Genomic DNA, 5,555 nt, shown 5'->3' on the forward strand with positions numbered 1-5,555 from the left:
AAACACAAAGACCCTCCAGGCCCTGGGTTCCCTGCTCAGAATCTCCCCGGGAAGGATGCGAGACCCAGAATTCCAAACACCTGGTACGAGCCCGGGCCACCAGGCCCTGAGTCTTTATGATGGCTCACCATGGCTGGAGCCTAAGAGAAGGCGGTCACACTGTACCTGAGAGAAAGGGGACACAGAACCCGAAACAGCCTCCAGACACTGGGGTCTCAGCTCAAAAACTCCCCGGAAAGTTCCGAGGGTTTGGAGACACAGAATGGGAAGTGCCCCGCTCGCCCCGGGGCCTCCAGGCCCGGGGCTGCTCGCCCCGGGGCCTCCAGGCCAGGGGCTGCTCGCCCCGGGGCCTCCACGCCCGGGGCTGCTCGCCCCGGGGCCTCCACGCCCGGGGCTGCTCGCCATGGCTCACTATGACTGAAGCCGTTCCTGTACCTTAGAGAAGGGGTCACACAAACACAAACACCCTCCAGGCCCTGGGTTCCCTGCTCAGGAAATCCCGGGCAAGTTCCGAGGGATCGGATTCGCGAAATGGGTAGTGCTCCTGGTCGACCTGGGCCTCCACGCCCGGGGCTCTATCTTTCCATGGCGCATCAGGGCTGAAGCCTCTCCCTGTAAGTGACAGAAACGGGCCAGTGTTTCCCAGACAGAGTCCAGACCTTGGGGTCTCAGCTCAGAAACTTACGGGGAAGGATGGAGAAGTGGGAGACACAGAATTCCAAGCAGCCCTACCAGGGACTATACTACAAGCCTAAAATCCCAAGGAGACATATGCCTGAATCCTGAAAAGCCAACAACCCTTCCTCTCCACTCCGGTACTCCCGGGTCAGGACCGAGGGATGCGAGACCCAGAATCCCAAACACCTGCTACGATCCCCGGCCTCCAGGCCCTGAGTCATTACGATGGCTCACCATGGTTGGAGCCTGAGAGAAGGCAGTCACCCTGTACCTGAGAGAAAGGGGTCACAGAACCCGAAACAGCTTCCAGACACTGGGGTCTCAGCTCAGAAACTCCCCGGAAAGTTCCGAGGGATTGGAGACACAGAATGGGAAGTGCCACGCTCGCCCCGGGCCTCCACGCCCGGGGCTGCTCGCCCCGGGCCTCCACGCCCGGGGCTACTCGCCATGGCTCACTATGACTGTAGCCGTTCCTGTACCTGAGAGAAGGGGTCACACAAACACAAACACCCTCCAGGACGTGGGTTCCCTGCTCAGGAAATCCCGGGCAAGTTCCGAGGGATCGGATATGCCAAATGGGTAGTGCTCCCGGTCGACCCGGGCCTCCACGCCCGGGGCTCTATCTTTCCATGGCGCATCAGGGCTGAAGCCTCTCCCTATCAGTGACAGAAACGGGCCAGTGTTTCCCACACAGAGTCCAGACCTTGGGGTCTCAGCTAAGAAACTTACGGGGAAGGATGGAGAAGTGGGAGACACAGAATTCCAAGCAGCCCTACCAGGGACTATACTACAAGCCTAAAATCCCAAGGAGACATATGCCTGAATCCTGAAAAGCCAACAACCCTTCCTCTCCACTCCGGTACTCCCGGGTCAGGACCGAGGGATGCGAGACCCAGAATCCCAATCACCTGCTAGGAGCCCCGGCCTCCAGGCCCTGAGTCATTGCGATGGCTCACCATGGCTGGAGCCTGAGGGAAGGCAGTCACCCTGTACCTGAGAGAAAGTGGTCACAGAACCCGAAACAGCCTCCATTCACTGGGGTCTCAGCTCAGAAACTCCCCGGAAAGTTCCGAGGGATTGGAGACACAGAATGGGAAGTGCCCCGCTCGCCCCGGGCCTCCACGCCCGGGGCTACTCGCCATGGCTCACGAGGACTGAAGCCATCCCTGTAACTGAGAGAAGGGGTCACACAAACACAAACACCCTCCAGGCCCTGGGTTCCCTGCTCAGAAAATCCCGGGCAAGTTCCGAGGGATCGGATTCGCCAAATGGGTAGTGCTCCTGGTCGACCCGGGCCTCCACGCCCGGGGCTCTATCTTTCCATGGCGCATCAGGGCTGAAGCCTCTCCCTATCAGTGACAGAAACGGGCCAGTGTTTCCCACACAGAGTCCAGACCTTGGGGTCTCAGCTAAGAAACTTACGGGGAAGGATGGAGAAGAGGGAGACACAGAATTCCAAGCAGCCCTACCAGGGAATATACTACAAGCCTAAAATCCAAAGGAGACATATGCCTGAATCCTGAAAAGCCAACAACCCTTCCTCTCCACTCCGGTACTCCCGGGTCAGGACCAAGGGATGCGAGACCCAGAATCCCAAACACCTGATACGAGCCCCGGCCTCCAGGCCCTGAGTCATTACGATGGCTCACCGTGGCTGCAGCCTGAGAGAAGGCGGTCACCCTGTACCTGAGAGAAAGGGGTCACAGAACCCAAAACAGCCTCCAGACATTGGGGGCTCAGCTCAGAAACTCCCCAGAATGTTCCGAGGGATTGGAGACATAGAATGGGAAGTGCCCGGCTCGCCACGGGCCCCCAGGCCCGGGGCTGCTCGCCCCGGGCCCCCACGCCCGGGGCTCCTCGCTATGGCTCACTATGCCTGAAGCCGTTCCTGTACCTGAGAGAAGGGGTCACACAAACACAAAGACCCTCCAGGCCCTGGGTTCCCTGCTCAGAATCTCCCCGGGAAGGATGCGAGACCCAGAATTCCAAACACCTGGTATGAGCCCGGGCCACCAGGCCCTGAGTCTTTACGATGGCTCACCATGGCTGGAGCCTAAGAGAAGGCGGTCACACTGTACCTGAGAGAAAGGGGACACAGAACCCGAAACAGCCTCCAGACACTGGGGTCTCAGCTCAAAAACTCCCCGGAAAGTTCCGAGGGTTTGGAGACACAGAATGGGAAGTGCCCCGCTTGACCCGGGGCATCCAGGCCCGGGGCTGCTCGCCCCGGGGCCTCCAGGCCCGGGGCTGCTCGCCCCGGGGCCTCCCGGCCCGGGGCTGCTCGCCCCGGGGCCTCCAGGCCCGGGGCCTCCAGGCCCGGGGCTGCTCGCCCCGGGGCCTCCAGGCCCGGGGCCTCCAGGCCCGGGGCCTCCCGGCCCGGGGCTGCTCGCCCGGGGCCTCCAGGCCCGGGGCCTCCAGGCCCGGGGCTGCTCGCCCCGGGCCTCCAGGCCCGGGGCTGCTCACCCCGGGCTTCCACGCCCGGGGCTGCTCGCCCCGGGCCTCCACGCCCGGGGCTGTTCGCCCCGGGCCTCCAGGCCCGGGGCTGCTCGCCCCGGGCCTCCACGCCCCGGGCTGTGTGCCCCGGGCCTCCACGCCCGGGGCTGCTCGCCCCGGGCCTCCACGCCCGGGGCTGCTCGCCATGGCTCACTATGACTGAAGCCGTTCCTGTACCTTAGAGAAGGGGTCACACAAACACAAACACCCTCCCGGCCCTGGGTTCCCTGCTCAGAAAATCCCGGGCAAGTTCCGAGGGATCGGATTCGCCAAATGGGTAGTGCTCCTGGTCGACCCGGGCCTCCACGCCCGGGGCTCTATCTTTCCATGGCGCATCAGGGCTGAAGCCTCTCCCTGTCAGTGACAGAAACGGGCCAGTGTTTCCCACACAGAGTCCAGACCTTGGGGTCTCAGCTCAGAAACTTACGGGGAAGGATAGAGAAGTGGGAGACACAGAATTCCAAGCAGCCCTACCAGGGACTATACTACAAGCCTAAAATCCCAAGGAGACATATGCCTGAATCCTGAAAAGCCAACAACCCTTCCTCTCCACTCCGGTACTCCCGGGTCAGGACCGAGGGATGCGAGACCCAGAATCCCAAACACCTGCTACGAGCCCCGGCCTCCAGGCCCTGAGTCTTTACGATGGCTCACCATGGCTGGAGCCTGAGAGAAGGCAGTCACCCTGTACCTGAGAGAAAGAGGTCACAGAACTCGAAACAGCCTCCAGACACTGGGGTCTCAGCTCAGAAACTCCCCGGAAAGTTCCGAGGGATTGGAGACACAGAATGGGAAGTGCCCCGCTCGCCCCGGGCCTCCAGGCCCGGGGCTGCTCGCCCCGGGCCTCCAGGCCCGGGGCTGCTCGCCCCGGGCCTCCAGGCCCGGGGCTGCTCGCCCCGGGCCTCCAGGCCCGGGGCTGCTCGCCCCGGGCCTCCAGGCCCGGGGCTGCTCGCCCCGGGCCTCCAGGCCCGGGGCTGCTCGCCCCGGGCCTCCAGGCCCGGGGCTGCTCGCCCCGGGCCTCCAGGCCCGGGGCTGCTCGCCCCGGGCCTCCAGGCCCGGGGCTGCTCGCCCCGGGCCTCCACGCCCGGTGCTGCTCGCCCCGGGCCTCCACGCCCGGGGCTGCTCGCCCCGGGCCTCCACGCCCGGGGCTGCTCGCCCCGGGCCTCCACGCCCGGGGCTGCTCGCCCCGGGCCTCCACGCCCGGGGCTGCTCGCCCCGGGCCTGCACGCCCGGGGCTGCTCGCTATGGCTATGTCTGAAGCCGTTCCTATACCTGAGAGAAGGGGTCACACAAACACGAACAGCCTCCAGGCCCTGGGTTCTCTGCTCGGAAACTCCCGGGGCAGTTCCACTGGGTAGGATACACCAAATGGGTAGTGCTCCTGTTCGACCCGGGCCTCCACACCCGGGGCTGTATCTTACCATGGTTCATCAGGGCTGAAACATCTCCCTGTCAGTGATAGAAACGGGCCAGTGTTTCCCACACAGACTCCAGATCTTGGCGGCTCAGCTATGAAACTTACTGGGAAGGATGGAGAAGAGGGATTCACAGAATTCCAAGCAGCCCTTCCAGGGACTATGCAGCAAGCCTAAAATCCCAAGGAGACATATGCCTGAATGCTGAAAAGCCAACAACCCTTCCTCTCCACTCCGGTACTCCCGGGTCAGGACCGAGGGATGCGAGACCCAGAATCCCAAACACCTGATACGAGCCCCGGCCTCCAGACCCTGAGGCATTATGATGGCTCACCGTGGCTGCAGCCTGAGAGAAGGCGGTCACCCTGTACCTGAGAGAAAGGGGTCACAGAACCCAAAACAGCCTCCAGACATTGGGGGCTCAGCTCAGAAACTCCCCAGAATGTTCCGAGGGATTGGAGACATAGAATGGGAAGTGCCCGGCTCGCCACGGGCCCCCAGGCCCGGGGCTGCTCACCCCGGGCCCCCACGCCCGGGGCTCCTCGCTATGGCTCACTATGCCTGAAGCCGTTCCTGTACCTGAGAGAAGGGGTCACACAAACACAAAGACCCTCCAGGCCCTGGGTTCCCTGCTCAGAATCTCCCCGGGAAGTTCCGAGGGATAGGATACACCAAATGGGTAGTGCTCCTGGACGACCCGGGCCTCCACGCCCGGGGCTGTATCTTACCATGGCTCATCAGGGCTGAAACGTCTCCCTGTCAGTGACAGAAACGGGCCAGTGTTTCCCACACAGACTCCAGACCTCAGGGGTCTCAGCTAAGAAACTTACGGGGAAGGATGGAGAAGTGGGAGACACAGAATTCCAAGCAGCCCTACCAGGGGCTATGCAGCCAGCCTAAAATCCCAAGGAGTCATATGCCTGACCTGAAGCGCAACATCCCTTACCTCTCCACTCCGATACTCCCGGG

The sequence above is a fragment of the Prionailurus viverrinus genome, unplaced genomic scaffold (assembly GCF_022837055.1).
Source record: "Prionailurus viverrinus isolate Anna unplaced genomic scaffold, UM_Priviv_1.0 scaffold_70, whole genome shotgun sequence".
Taxonomy (NCBI): domain Eukaryota; kingdom Metazoa; phylum Chordata; class Mammalia; order Carnivora; family Felidae; genus Prionailurus; species Prionailurus viverrinus.